Source organism: Panthera pardus, unplaced genomic scaffold (assembly GCF_024362965.1).
Source record: "Panthera pardus isolate Hobbes unplaced genomic scaffold, ASM2436296v1 HiC_scaffold_1, whole genome shotgun sequence".
Taxonomy (NCBI): Eukaryota; Metazoa; Chordata; class Mammalia; order Carnivora; family Felidae; genus Panthera; species Panthera pardus.
In genome coordinates, this window is record NW_026526654.1 from 58,788,869 (window position 1) to 58,803,787 (window position 14,919).

Below are 14,919 nucleotides of genomic sequence, written 5' to 3' on the forward strand. Positions count from 1 at the left end.
ATTTTTATAATGTAAAATTACAAGATTAATCTCCATTAAGTATTAAGACATTGGAGAGGAGTTGAAAATGAAACTTTTTTAAAAAATTTGTATTCAAATGATTGTCTAAAATAAACCACGTCTATAAAATAGTTTCTCCATTCTCTCCTTCCTCACTGAGACAAAAATAATGGTGTGGCCATGGGAATTTTTGAGTGACCTACATTCTTATCTTCCTTACTAAGCCTATTTTTTTTTTTCTACACATATCCGTCAAGTAATGCATTAAGTAGTTTTTTACTTATCTCAAATTGTGTCTTTTCAAGGATACTTAACCAAACTGTACTCCCTAAAATAATAATCTGGTTATTTTGTACTATTTTATTCCAAGTATTTCATTAAAAGTATTTACCATAATCCAAAATTATCAAGATCATTTAATATCTTTATTCACCTACAAGAATGTAAATCCCTGAAGAAAGAGAATAGTCTCTACCTTATTGTAATGATTATTTATACATTAGTAGAAACATTAGTAAGAAACTCACTCTGATTTAGTTAATTTGTATACACTTACTCCTAGTAGGATCTCTTAGACTATAAATTTCTATTACTTTATGCTCCTCTAGAAATGTGTGGTTTTTTTTTTTAATGTTTATTTATTTTTGAGAGACAGAGAGAGACAGGGCATGAGTGGGGGGAGGAGCAGAGAGAGAGGGAGACACAGAATCTGAAGCAGGCTCCAGGCTGTCAGCACAGAGCCCTACGCGGGGCTTGAATTCACAAACCATAAGATCATGACCTGAGCCCAAGTCAGACACCTAACCTGAGCCACCCAGGTGCCCCTCCTCTAGAAATGTTTAAACTTTGTTCTAAGGAATACTGAATACAAGAGAAACTTTGTTGAAAAAGGGAGATTTCACACTTCAAATGAATTTGAAATTTTACTAAATTATTCCTGTATAGACTTTCAAAATTCATATTAGCACAGCAAAGTCTAAGACTTTATTTAATAAGTAAACTTCTTTAATTTTGTGTATCCCAGGATTTCTCAAATGTATTAAAATACAAAATGGTTTTCTTCTTTTAAATATTTGTTGTCATTCCCTTTAAAACAGTGTATCCCAGAATCTAAAGTAATGAGTGTCTTTACTTAAATGAAAGATCTTATTCTTCTATGATTGATTTTTTTCTTCAAGATAATTTTTGCATATATTTCTTTTATTTTTTTAAATTTTTTTGATGTTTTAATCTTTGTTTATTTTTGACACAGAGAGAGAGAGACAGAGCACAAGTGGGGAAGGGGCAGAGAGAGAGGGAGACAGAATCTGAAGCAGGCTCCAGGCTCTGAGCTGTCAGCACAGAGCCCAATGGGGATCCTGAACCCCCGACCCACTAGATCATGATCTGAGCCAAAGTCAGATGCTTAACTGACTGAGCCACCTAGGCGCTCCTGCATATATTTCTTTTAAAATCTATTTTATGGTTTTCAGGCAGTTCTGTTTGATAACCTCTTTTTATTTTGTAATCCATTGAACACAGCTATCCTTCTCAAATCTATATATCTAGCAAAAGTCACAAGTACATTTAATTTAACTTATTGATAAACCTATTGAACAGGAAACTAGAAACAAAGAACAGATCAAATGGCATACAACTGGGGAGTTTCCTCCAGGTTCATATTGATTTATTAATCATAAGAAAACTATTTTCTCTAGCCAAAAAAACAGTTTTTTCTCTAATTGTTCCTTGTTCTTCAATCTATTGACCTTGCCACAAAAAGGCAATGTCCTTTTTCTTTTCTTGACATGTTCTTCATGAATCATGGTAATATTTAACCTAGTGACATCTTCTTTTCCTAACTACCCACTCACCAATTTTTAAAAGATACTACATTAGGGGTGCCTGGGTGGCTCAGTCATTTAAGCATCTGACTCTCAGTTTTGGCTCAGGTCGTGATCTCATGGTTTGTGAGATCAAGCCCCACATTGGAGTCTGCACTGACAGCTCGAGGCTGCTTTGGATTCACTCTCTTCTCTCTCTCTGCCCATCCCTCGCTCTCTCTCTCTGTCTCTCTCAATAAATAAACTTTAAATTAAAAAAAAATAAAATAAATAATAATACATTAATTATTTTTCCCTTCACTAATATCAGATTAAAAGTGGGACTTTGGGACGCCTGGGTGGCTCAGTCGGTTGAGAATCCGACTTCTCAGGTCATGATCTCACGGTTTGTGAGTTTGAGCCCCAAGTCGGGCTTTGTACTAACAGCTCAGAGTCTGGAACCTGCTTTATTTCTGTGTCTCCCTCTCTGTGCCCCTTCCCCTGCTCACTCTCTGTCTCTCTCTCCCTCTCTGTCTCTCAAAAATAAATAAACATCAAAAAACATTTTTTAAAAAGTGGGACTTTTACCACATCTTTACAAATGCAATACCAGAGGACTAAAAGTAAGATTTACCCCGAGGAAGACTGCTTTCCAGCTATGAAGCTGTGAAAGGAAATAGGAGATGTGCTTCCAAAGCAAAATGACAGGCTAAGCAAGCATACAAAGCCACACCTATTCCAAAAGGAAGAAATAGCAAAGAAGGAAGGAGTACAGGACCTCCCAAGCAAGTCCAAAACCTATCAGGGAAATCCACATTAGAATTTAGGGATTGAGACTAATCCTCTTTGGCTCAATAATGAGGGAGTTCTGCACCGACACTTTTGGGTACTCTCATGACTTTGGGTAGTCCTGCCCCTGTGTCTTTGGTTGGTGACTGTCTGAGCAGGTGAAAGCAAGGCAGTGGTGTCCCCATTTGAAACTGAAGGTCCAGACCTGATGATCACTGAATCGCCTCCAGAGCCATTCTTTCCTTGTCTTAAAGTATAGCATTTGCAGCCAAATAGTTATGGTCCCTTCCAATAAAATCCAAGAAATCCCACAGCCTTCCTTCATTTCCTCCCATCTGCTTCCTGCTTAGTGAAAACTGGCAGTTTACTTCCTGCGGTGATTAAGTCCAGGGCTCACACCCATACTAACTTCCGTATCAAAGAGCCACTGGGCCACACCTCTTTTTTCGCAATATGATCCGGCTGAGAATTTTCCAAATCTCTAACTTTTGCTTCCTTGTTGCTTAACAACTCCATATCTAAGTCGTTCCTCTCTTGTATCATTTAACTATTAAGCAGTCAGGAGGAGTCAAGCCATACCTTTAATAGCGTGCTTAGATCATCTCTTCAGCTGAATATCCGATTTCCGCACTCACTGGCTCCAGCTGGCATCGCCTGGGAGAACACAGGCCTCAGGTGCTCTCCTGAGCCTGCGCGCTGCTTTGCGCCGCAGCCGCCCTAGGGCGCCACCTGCCGCGCCAACCCGGAGCCCACAGCAAGTGTACAGCCTGCTTCTCTAGGTACCTCCCAGGTCTTCTGCAGGTCTGTCAGCAATCCGTTCATGGTTACTTCGTTGTTTTGTTTTGTTTTGCTTTGCTTTGTTTTGTTTTGTTTTGTTTTGTTTTGTTGTTTTCTAAAAAGATTGATGCTTTCTCTACAACTGTCTCTCCTTTTTTCTTTCCGAGCTCTCACCAGAATCACCTTTAAATGCCCTTTGCAGCAATGTAGGCTTAAAGCATGCGAACTCCAAACTCTTCTGGACTCTGTTATTACCCAATTCCAAAGCAGCTTCCACAATTTTTGGTATTTGTTACAGCAGCGCCAAACTGTTATCAGTGCCAATTGCTGTCTTAGTCAGTTGGCCTAAGGCAGTGGGGTTGAATAAATTTGACGATCTGATGATAGACTTTATTCAAAGATTAATGAATTGGGCGGCGTCCCGTCTGCAAAATAGAAAGTAGTTCCAGGAGTTGTATAAAATGGAAGGTTTTATAGGCAGAATGAGAGAGGGACAAGGAAATTAAAAGAATGGGTTATTTCGGGCAGGTTGACCTTCTCTTAGGGACAAGGGGGTCTTAACCAGGCAGGTTACCTCACAAGCGCTGATGAGAAAATTCCAGACTGGTTCAAAATGCCACTTCCAAGAGAGGCTGAAATGGTAATTTGGGTATTAAGTAATTTTTGCTAAGCATGCGAAATTACTCCATTTGGGTCTTGTTGTTTCTTTTTAACAGCTGCTATAACATAATAGCATAAACAGAGAAAGTTACAAACAGAAATTTATTTCTCACAGTCCTGGAGGCTAGAAGGTCCAAGATCAAAGGCACTGGCAGATTTCTTGTTTGGTGAGAACCCAAGGAATGCCCACTTTGTGATCCTACTGGAGTAGGCAGTGAGCAGCCATCCATTCCTCTTCACTGGTCCCTTAGAACAGTGGCTTTTCTATCCAGTGCTTCTGTACATGCAGAGCAGAAGCATTCTAGATGCCTCAGCCATCATTTTTGGGAAGGTTTTATAATTAGAAATAGTAGACAGTGCTTTGGAAGGCTTTCAATACTCGTTCATTTTCTACCCATCACCTGGGGAAAAATTAAATTGCGTATTAAGAACTTATTATGCTTTCAAGGGCCTGCATGACTATATTTATTCAGTCATTTCCTGACATTCTCTTCCTTGAATTTCATTCTATCATAACATCAAGCTGTTTGTACTCTGTATTTAAGTTATCATCACTCACTGTATAATTCTTCTTAGCTTTTTATCATCTTAACTTCTCAATCTCATGTTGATGTGCTCTCCCAGTAGAAGCTTTGCTTAAACAACCAGGTGGATCTGGTATCCTTTGCCATGCTGCCACTGTTCCCTGAGTATACTTTATCACAGCACTAATATATGTATATATGAACTTATTCATTTACCTGCTTATGGTCTTTTTAGATTATAAGAATCTCAGAAAAAGCACTTTTTTTCTTAATTACCTTCATATTTTCAATAACAAGTATACCTAGACATAACTGTCAGCCGGTAAAAACTGAGCTGTTGCTCGATAAAAGCCTTTGTTATATGACAGGTAAAATATCATTCGGGTGCAATAAATTCTGAAGCCAAAGTTAGTCATTCAAACCCAACACACTTTTACCAAGTTCTGTTATACTTACATGATGCCAAAATTGAGGTTAGAGAGAATGCATATTGTAATAATAAGATTTTAATTTTACATCCTATCTTTCTTATAATTTTATGACTGAGAAAAATCATTGTTCCTTATCTTTGTGTTCTGCAAAATTGGTATAATAGTTATAGCATCTAATTTGCACACCTGAGCTTTTGAAACTTTGAAGTATAGTTCTAGACACATTCAGTGCTGTTTACAATGAGCTTCTAACTTCTCACTGTACAAAATATATATAGTATATATATTTATATGTATTATATATAATATATATATCATATATATACATGTGTGTGTGTGTGTGTGTGTGTGTGTGTGTGTATATATATATATATATATATATATATAAAATCTAAGTGAACCCACTGGAAAAGGGTTAGAACATAGTTTATGCTCATAAATTCCTTAGACTTTTTTTTTCCCCAGAAGACAATTTTATTTGGACCTCCAATCCTCAGGGTGTTAGACGAGCATCACATCATCTATAGAAGTAGGGGTAAATTTTGTCCCTGAAACTATTTCACCTATGTCAGAAAGCCTACATGGTAGTTAATACAAGCTTTTCTCTTCTCTGACTTTGTAATCCTACTCTTCCTCAGCTGACTGAAAATCACTGTATCAGATGTTTCCGGTATCTGTAAAGATCCTCTTGAAACCCACTTTTATTATGTGACAACCTCCCTAGTCCAATACTAAGCTATTTCTAATTTTTACACCACACTTAAGCTTGACTTTTTAGAAACATTTTATTATGTAAGGTCTCATAACTTTGTACGTCTCATAACTTTGTGCCTTCAACATTGAAGAAAAAATCATTCATTAATTCCTCTCTTTAGTAAAAATATTTATTGAACATCTGGTGTACGTCAGGTGCTGATTTAAGCCTTTAAGAGATTTATAAAATAAACAGGTAGATTGCTGTCTTTTGCAGTTTGCATTCTGGGACGTCTCTATTGAATGACACACATGGTACTTTTTTGTTGTTCCTACCAGGTAATTCTGGTGTTGTAACTCTATTTTCATTGCATTTCCTGGACTCCTCACAAGGTGGCACTAACATGCCCTTGTTGCAATGGAGCCTCTCTAAGCCATAAGGATATTCCAAAGTGTTTCCAATGATTGTGGTTGATTGCTATGGCTGAATGATCCCTTAGAAAAAAGTCCTTTCCTTAAATAATTAGCACTTTCAGATGCAGACCTCATCACAGTAGGGAAAGATATGAATAGTTATATCTTCTATTGATTATTCTTCCACTTTTCCTAGAACTCATTTGTACTTGAAAAATATGGATTTGATGTAGACTTTGTCTCGGTGAACAAAAAGAACTCCTCCTGGCAGCTAGAATAGCTGCTTTTTCTTGGAACTTAGATGTGGGTTGTAATGGGGTAGAACTCAATCATTCACGGTATTTCCCCTGCTCTTTGAGTGCCCATGCCCCGTACTCTCCACAGAGTTTGTCAGGAATGTCAGAATAAGTCAGTCCAGGGTTTAAGCTTTGTCCCATTTAGTGCTCAAACTCTAGGTAAATTAGAAAAGTCAGGACACCATTTCTGTGCCTGAAAGTGTCCCAGGTGAATTAGGTAGTCTAGGAGTTGGAAGCCTGAACCTGCCAGGTTCTGCCATTTTGCATATGATACATATTTGTGCAATGTGAAAAAAGATAGGATATTAGTAATTTAATGGTTGTGCTAGTTTTCTACTGCTGTGTAATAAATACTCCAAAAATCTGATGACTTAAAACAACAATTTAAGATTTATTACCTCACACAGTTTCTGTGGTTCTAGAATTTTGGAGCAGCCTAACTAAGTAGTTGTGGCTCACTGTCTCTAATAAGGGTGACTGAAGTTATCTGAAGACTTGACTAAGGAAGAGAATACACTTCCAAATTGGCATAGTCAAATGTCTGTTGGCAGGAGGCCTTTCCATGCCCTGTGGATGTCATGTTGTTGCTTAAGTGTTGTCTTTCTTTAATAGCTGGCTTCTCCTAAAGTAAATGATCCAAGGTGAAATTCTTTTTATGATCTCGTCTTGGAAATCACACAGTACTTTTCCACAATTCTTATAGGTTATACATATCAGCCTTACTCAGGTGAGAGATAATACAACACAAAGGTGTAAGTGACAGGAGATTAAGATCATTGATATCTGCTTTGTAGTCTGGTTGCCTTCAAGGGTGGTGTCATTTTTTTACACTATTGACATCATTAACAAAATCCTCATGAACATACCATTACTGATATTGTCAGCAAATTGTATTGATCAAATGGAATAACCTATTAGTCAATCCTTTCATTTAAGTCTTGAATCAGATAAAACTTTTAGGCAACCTTTAATGCTCTCAGCCCTACAACTTACCCCAACTACTGCTGCAGTGATCAATTCTGCATAGGTTTTTTCAAAGATTTACGTCTGTTCAATTTTACAGTGCCTCACCTTTTGTCTGTATCATAAAATATTACTTTATAGCACCACAAACCTTTCACATGGGCTTCCTTTAAAAATATTATGCCTAAGGGAAACTGAAGAGCACTGTGAATGACCAACTTATAATTTGCAGGAATAAATGCACATAGCCCTATCCTTAAAATGTGGGGATGAGAGCTGTATGAATTAATTATTTTCCCTTTTGCTCCTCAGATAAATATTTATAAAATTCATTGCTGTGAATTTTAGAAACTTCCATGAGATCAAGCTGCATTGGCCAGTACAGGGAAGATGATACAGTAGATGCTTTCAGGAATGAGGAATGAATTCTTTCAGCTGCTAGCAGTGTTGGTTTCCAGTAGTTCATGGATGAGTCTCTCTCTAGGAATTGTCCTCAACAACAGCAACAGTAACAGCAACACCAACAACAAAAACCTGTCCATTTTATAAGTATGTCCCTCATTTGGGAAGATTACATCAAATGGATGCAGGACCACAGAGGCCCACATCCTTCACTTGATATGGAAAAATTGTGAAAAGCCATTACAGCTCCAGAGCTCCTTGTGGGATGAGAAAGTGAGGTCTCTGGCAACTGCACTGCAATTCAGATTCTCCCTCTGCCCAATCCTCCTTTGTTAAGCGATTGTCAGTGAAACTCCTGCATGCAAATTTTAGAATTTCAACCTCTGCTTTCCAGAGGACACAACCTGACATTTTCACCAGGATTAATCTGATGATGCAGACTCTTAAATGAAAACTGGTTCACCCACTGGGCAGCTGGCAATGAGAATTATCACCACTAATGCTGGTAGAGTACTGATTGCACCTGGCATGCAATTGTATTGAAATCATTAAAACTTTAACTGAAGGTGAACTGGAATTGGTTGTCAATGGAAGGGTATGTGCTCAAGGGTGAAATATGTCAGGATTTTGAGAGGTAGGAGAAAAAGAGTACTTACAAGTTGCAATTAATTTTTAGGCCCAAGATGGAGCTGTTCCTTTCTTGGATGTCATGCCAGCAAACTGAAACTTAGATAATTTTTGTGTCCCTCTAAATATTCTGCCTGACCAGCAATGTCATATATCCACCCAGCCAGCCAATCCCTGATCACCAAGCCAACTCTGGACTTTCTCACTCCAAATAAGTTGACTATGTGGCCCGAGCCAATTAGATATTTCCTATTTATCTCCTCCTTGTTCTTTATTCTTCATTCTAAAAAAGCTTTCTGCGGGGCACCTGGGTGGGTCAGTCTGTTAAGTGTTTGACTCTTGGTTTTGGCTCAGGTCATGACCTCGCAGTTCATGAGATCCAGCCCTTCGTTGGGCTCCACACTGAGAGATTCTCATTCGCCCTCTCTCTGCCCCTCTCCCACTTGGGCTCTCTCTCTCTCTCTCTCTCAAAAATAAATAAACATTTTTTTTAAAAAAGCTTTCTGCTTTCCACTCTTGTTGTAAGAGGTTGTCAAGAGGCTCTGACTGGTGCTTGAATCTAAGAGTTAGACCCATGCAAATGGACCTTCTCTCCCGTCTTTGGAATGTGTGTTACACCCACCTTTCCCACACTAGGAACTATTTCAAGTACATAGATTTGAGATAGAAGGATGTTGAGACTGTCCGGACTGAATACGTGACTAGACCCAGTTAAGGCTTCTATATAACTTTTAAGATTCTGGAAAGGAGGTACAGACATCTACTCATCTTGTGTCTGCTCAGTACAAGCCTCATATGTACGTTACCTTGCTTGTGAAACCTGCCACCTACCAATCTGCAGTTCCCTGCCTCTTTCTTGGGTATCTCGTCCTCTGTGTGAAGGAGTCAGTTTTCAAACAAACAGCACTGTTTTGAGTTCTCTGAAAGAATTTTCCCTGCTTCATGAAGTGTTGAAGTTGTTTGTATCTCCTAAATTGTTTCTTTAATCATTTTTCACAGTTTTTGGTGATAAGATCCAAAGCTGACTGCTAATGTCCTATGAGACAATGAGATGCACAGGTGAGGAACCTGCTGAATCCTTTGTTACTTTTTCTGTGGTCATTACCGAGGGTTATGGGTAAGTCATTCTCGGATTTGAGCTCTGCTCCCTTGCATGCAGTTCTCCAATTCAAACTTTATTTTTAAAAAATGCGTGCACATGTGTGCATATGTGTGTGTGCGCGTGTGTGCGCGAGCGTGTGTTCCCAGAAAAGTTCTAGGTCCTGCAAAGTTTCTGGAGTTTACTAAAGTCTCCAGAAAGTTGGAAAGTTTCTAGGGTAGTTATATTGGGAGACTGCAATGTTGGCAGCTGTTAGGGAACTCACAATGCCTTCAGGGCAGTCCATAGCATAAACCACTGGGAGATTTGGGAAAATAAATTAAGACAAAAAGTTCAGATTATTTAGACCATCAAAATCAAAATCCAAGTAGTCACAGTTTACACTATTGAAAATCAGGGGGTGTCTGCCACTAAAAAGAAATCTGAAAGGCTTAATAGATCCATTGCTAATGGGAATCTCAGAAGCCAAAGCCACAAAATTGGTGGGCAGGGTCGAGCACTCAAAAGCTGCTAGAACACTTTCTGTCTACCTCTAAAAGTAGGATAAGTTGGTCACAGAACTGGCCAGACTGATGCTCGGTCATCTGTCAAAGTTAAGAAAATTTCTGTGCAATGAGGTATACTGTAAAACACCTCAAAATCCCCAATGTCGTGCCATATCCTTCTTAGGTATTAATTTGCTCTACAAGATCCAAAGCTTAGCTAAAGAAATGGGACGTTCAAGTTTCAAAGAATTGAGCACAGCACCTTCCAGTACACCTGCATATTTTATGTCTAAGAACCGTGGTCCTGGAAGCTGTAGATATCTATATAACTGTTTTATATAGTATTTTCCTATCAGTACTATTTATGCCATCTTCCAATTTAGTATCACCTCCAAATTCAATGAAGTCACTGTTCATAAATCTTCTAGGGAATAAAATTGTCTGTTGAAATTAGTTAGAATGCCCAATCTTATGAGAAGAGAATGCTTTCAACTAAATATATTTTCTCTTTAAATAATTTAACCTGTTTTTTTTTTTCAGATCATTTTGACTTATTTTTCAGTACACATTTAAGTGCATTTGTAGGAACTTACTTTTATGTTTAATGAAATTCAATAGACTATAATGGTTGGCATATACAGTGAAACCTCTTCCATAATTCATTAACTCACTAACATTTTATAATTTTGCATAAAATTCACAGTCTGAGTCTATATAACTATGGGAAAACAAAAAATAAAATGTTCTGTGGTTTTACCTCACTGTTGATACATTACCTGGCAGGAATTCCTATTTCGAGGTTTCTAATAACCCCAAACAGGATCATCCTTGGAGTATCAATAGGAGAAATCTGTAGAAATAAAAAAATCTGTCACACTTGTCATGTGGAGGAAACATAATTTCCTTTTTCCTCATTACATATTTTAGTTAATATTTTCTTTGTTTGATATTTTCTTTCTGTTTAATTCTTTCCTTCTTGCCACTCTGGATTTGTTTATCACTTCCCCACTTTATCTCCTTGGATTCCAACGTGTTTTTAGTGTTCTTTTCTGCCATAAGTTTTATATTTAACCCAGTTTTGCCTTTCATAAAAGTGTTCCTTGCATTTAATCTTTACTGTAATGATTCTTAGTAATTTTAACAAATTAAGTTTAACAAATATTTACTAGGTTTCTACTTCATGCAGCATATTATATGAGCTGATGTGTTTCTGAGATATTTAAGACTCAGGTAAGTACACAGGCAGTCATGATATAGTAATTATAATAACATGGAATTGTAAATGCTATTGGATTAGAGAGAAGCATTAATGCAGGTTAGGAAAGTTAGATGATGTCTTTTAAAAGACTTGACAGAGAAGGTGACTGAAGCATTCCTTGAAGTTAATAAGATGAAAAGGAGTGAAAAGGGAATGACGAAAGAAAAATCAAAGTTAGTATTCTAAGGAGAAAGGGTAACGGTACAAATATAAGATGGTGTAAATGTTCATACCAATTTTTACTAACTGCATTGACTGTAATATTGGTTAGATTTTCACATGTAGAAGAATCCAGTAAACACTAATGTTGAGGTAGAAATTACTGGGAAACCCATGAATATATAAAATCCTCAAGACTGGAGTCAATAGTATCAGTTTAAAAATGGCAATAATTTATAAAAATTATGGGAAGAGCACTGGATAAGACTGTGAATGTAGCCATGGAAACAAACAAATAAAATGGGCTTGGTAATTTACAGAATGGGAACATTTTGTTAAACGAAGAAGTTCAAGAAACCTTAATTTTTAAATCTTGATTACCAGATGGATGATAGAAAGACCTGAAATCAGCAAAGAACTGTAAAAATGATAATGATGATGTTAATAATAATATTACTGCAACAGAACAATAACTATAGTATTCTCTTTATATGTGCTAGAATCTGTGCTATTGATTTTACATGCATTCTTACATTTAAATTTTTTTTAATATTTATTTATTTTTAAAAGAGAAAGAGACAGAGAGAGAGTGGGAGAGGGACAGAGAGAGAGGGACACACAGAATTTGAAGCAGGCTCCAGGCTCCGGGCTGTCAGCACAGAGTCTGACGCAGGGCTCAAACTCAAGAACCGTGAGATCATGACCTGAGCCAAAGTTGGATGCTCAACCGACTGGGCCACCCAGCCTCCCCAACATGAATTCTTACATTTAAAATTCACAGGAACTCTATGAGAAAGGTTCTGTAAATATTCTTTATTTACATCTGAGACTCAGAGGTATAAAATTATTTTTCCAAGGGTACAGAGTTTAGAAAATTTTGAATCATATTTGAAATGACTGGAACTCATACTCACAAACAGTGGACTTGATGTAAGATTTGTTAATATGTTTTTGCATGAATACAACTCCATTTTAGGTTTTATTGGGGTTCAGGTGACAATGGTTCATTCATGTGCAGATAGACATTTTTCATTTAGAGCTAGAGCCACATAAAAATGGGACATAAAAAATGGGAAACATCAACTCTGGAAAATTTCTTGTTTTGATTCTTTGATAACCCACCCCTCCTTGTATCCCCTGCATTTAATTATTGTTTTAGAATTCTGATAGCATGAATGATGAATCTCTTGGACTTGTTTTTATTTTTACTTTTTTAAATAATATATTCAATGCATTTTAAAGTTTTTCTACATTTGCACAGTTTCCTCAATTTACCTTATGAATAACAAGTTTTATTGTTTGGGCTGTACTTTAAATTGCCCAGTCAAAACAAGATGGGTTTTTTTTTTCTTTTATTTATATTTCTTTCTTTCCTCTTATGTATTTATTTATTTTAATATTTACTTATTTTTGAGGGACAGAGAGAGAGAGAGACAGAGAGACAGAGTGAGAGTGGGGGAGGAATAGAGAGAGAGGGAGACACAGCATCTGAAGCAAGCTCCAGGCTCTGAGCTGTCAGCACAGAGCCCAGTGCAGGGCTCGAAATCATGAACCATGAGTTCATGACCTGAGCTGAAGTCAGACACTTAAATGACTGAGTCACTCAGGCAACCCCTTTTATTTTTAATTTCAAAATCATGTTTTGAAAAAAAAAGTTATCAGAAACTGCTTCATTTTCTGATTTTTCTTTTTTATTATACTGTTACTGTTTTTTGGGGTATAATATCCTCTCAAATCTATCTGAACATATATAAAATGTTTAAAGTATTTTTCCTATACCTCTAAATGTTTCTAGTCTCTTTGTATAGAATAGTACTTTGAAACGTTTGTGAAAAATTCAAAAAAACCCCATGAATAGTGATCTAATGAACGTGTATGTTTTTATTCCCCAGCTTCAGTAGTCAAACCATGGACAGTGTTGTTTAATTTAAACTCTCATTCACTTACCTCACCTAAATTATTTAAATAAATCTCACACAAATTAATACGTAATCAATAGAAATACTTCATTATGTTTAAAATATATGTATTATATTATGGTATCAAAATATCTTTATCATATGTAAAGAAATAATTCTTTACTGTCATGAAAGATCTAGTAAGTATTCAAATCTCTTTCATTGTCTCTGTTTTTACAGTTTATTTGATGGATTTAAGAAAGTTACAAAGTATATATTTTCATTTTTTCATATCTGAAGTCTCTTTTTAATAGCCATTTCCTTTCCATCTACTTTTTCTCTTTGCAATTTATCTGTAAAATAATATAGTTATGCCATTCTCACTTTCTGGATTTTGCATGCTCATGGTTTTATTTAAAATGTTTCTCTGGCCTTTTGCTTTCGATTTCCTGGCAATTAGATCTTGAGACTTTATCAGATTCTGATGTGATTTATTTATGCACTTAAGAAGACATTATACAATGTTGAATTTTCTCTGTTTATGTGACATAATTGATACTGGACAGGCCAAGACCCAGAGAGGGAGGTCCTCAGGACCCCTTGCCAAGAGGATTCTTGGCTTTGTATGACAAAGAATTCAAGGGTAAGCCATTTAGAAAAAGGGACAGAGATTTATTAAGTATAGAAGTAAGAAAGGAGCTACTTCACAAAGTAGCTGTCTCTCCTCCCAGGTAAGGAACAGGACCACACTTTGCCTCTAAGGGAGGATTTTAGAAGTTGTTTTTGTTTTTTTTTTTTATGTTTATTCATATTTATTTATTTATTTATTTTTTTATTTTATTTATTTATTTTTTTTTTTTTGAGATAAATTGTCACAGACTATGAGTCTGGAGTTCTTTCTTGTCCAGCAAGAGCACAGACACAGAATTGAATATGAGAGAGGCTAATGTCCAGGAGGAGACAAGAGCCCCAAACAGCAGTTTTAGCTCCATATTTATTGAGCTCACAAGATACTACCCACGTGGTGAACGTGAAGAAAACAAGATCTCACACATATGAACGTGGAGAAAATAATCAGAAAGTAGTGATCAGAAAGTTTGTGATCAAAGCACAATAGTATATTGGCGTCAGATGGAAAGTAATTTCTGGCAAGTGATATAACAAGTTATTAGTGATCCTATTATAATATATCACCAGCTATCCTCAAATGTTTTGCCCTGTGGTGGTGGCTTTCCGCCCTAAGTTTTTTTCTAACCCACTTATGTAAATAGAACCTATTTCCCCACAATAAATAAACATACTCACATGTGAATGCAAGCAAGGGAGGGGAGAGAGAGAGGGAGAGATAGAATCCCAAGCAGGCTTCCTGCTGCCAGCACAGAGCCTGACATGGGGCTCAGTCTCACAAACTCATGATGTCTTGACCTGAGCTGAAATCAAGAGATGGAGGCTTAATGACTGAGCCACCCAGATGCCCTAATCTAAGTTTTTGTTTTGTGTTTTTTTTTTTAATTATGTAACCTTATATGGAGGGTCTTACTCTTTAACTTTGGGTTTATCATTCACATTGGGTGGTTATATTTTCCAGTGTCTCAGGGCTGTGTAATTACCCACAAGGAGCAATTTTAAGAATGTCCAGCCT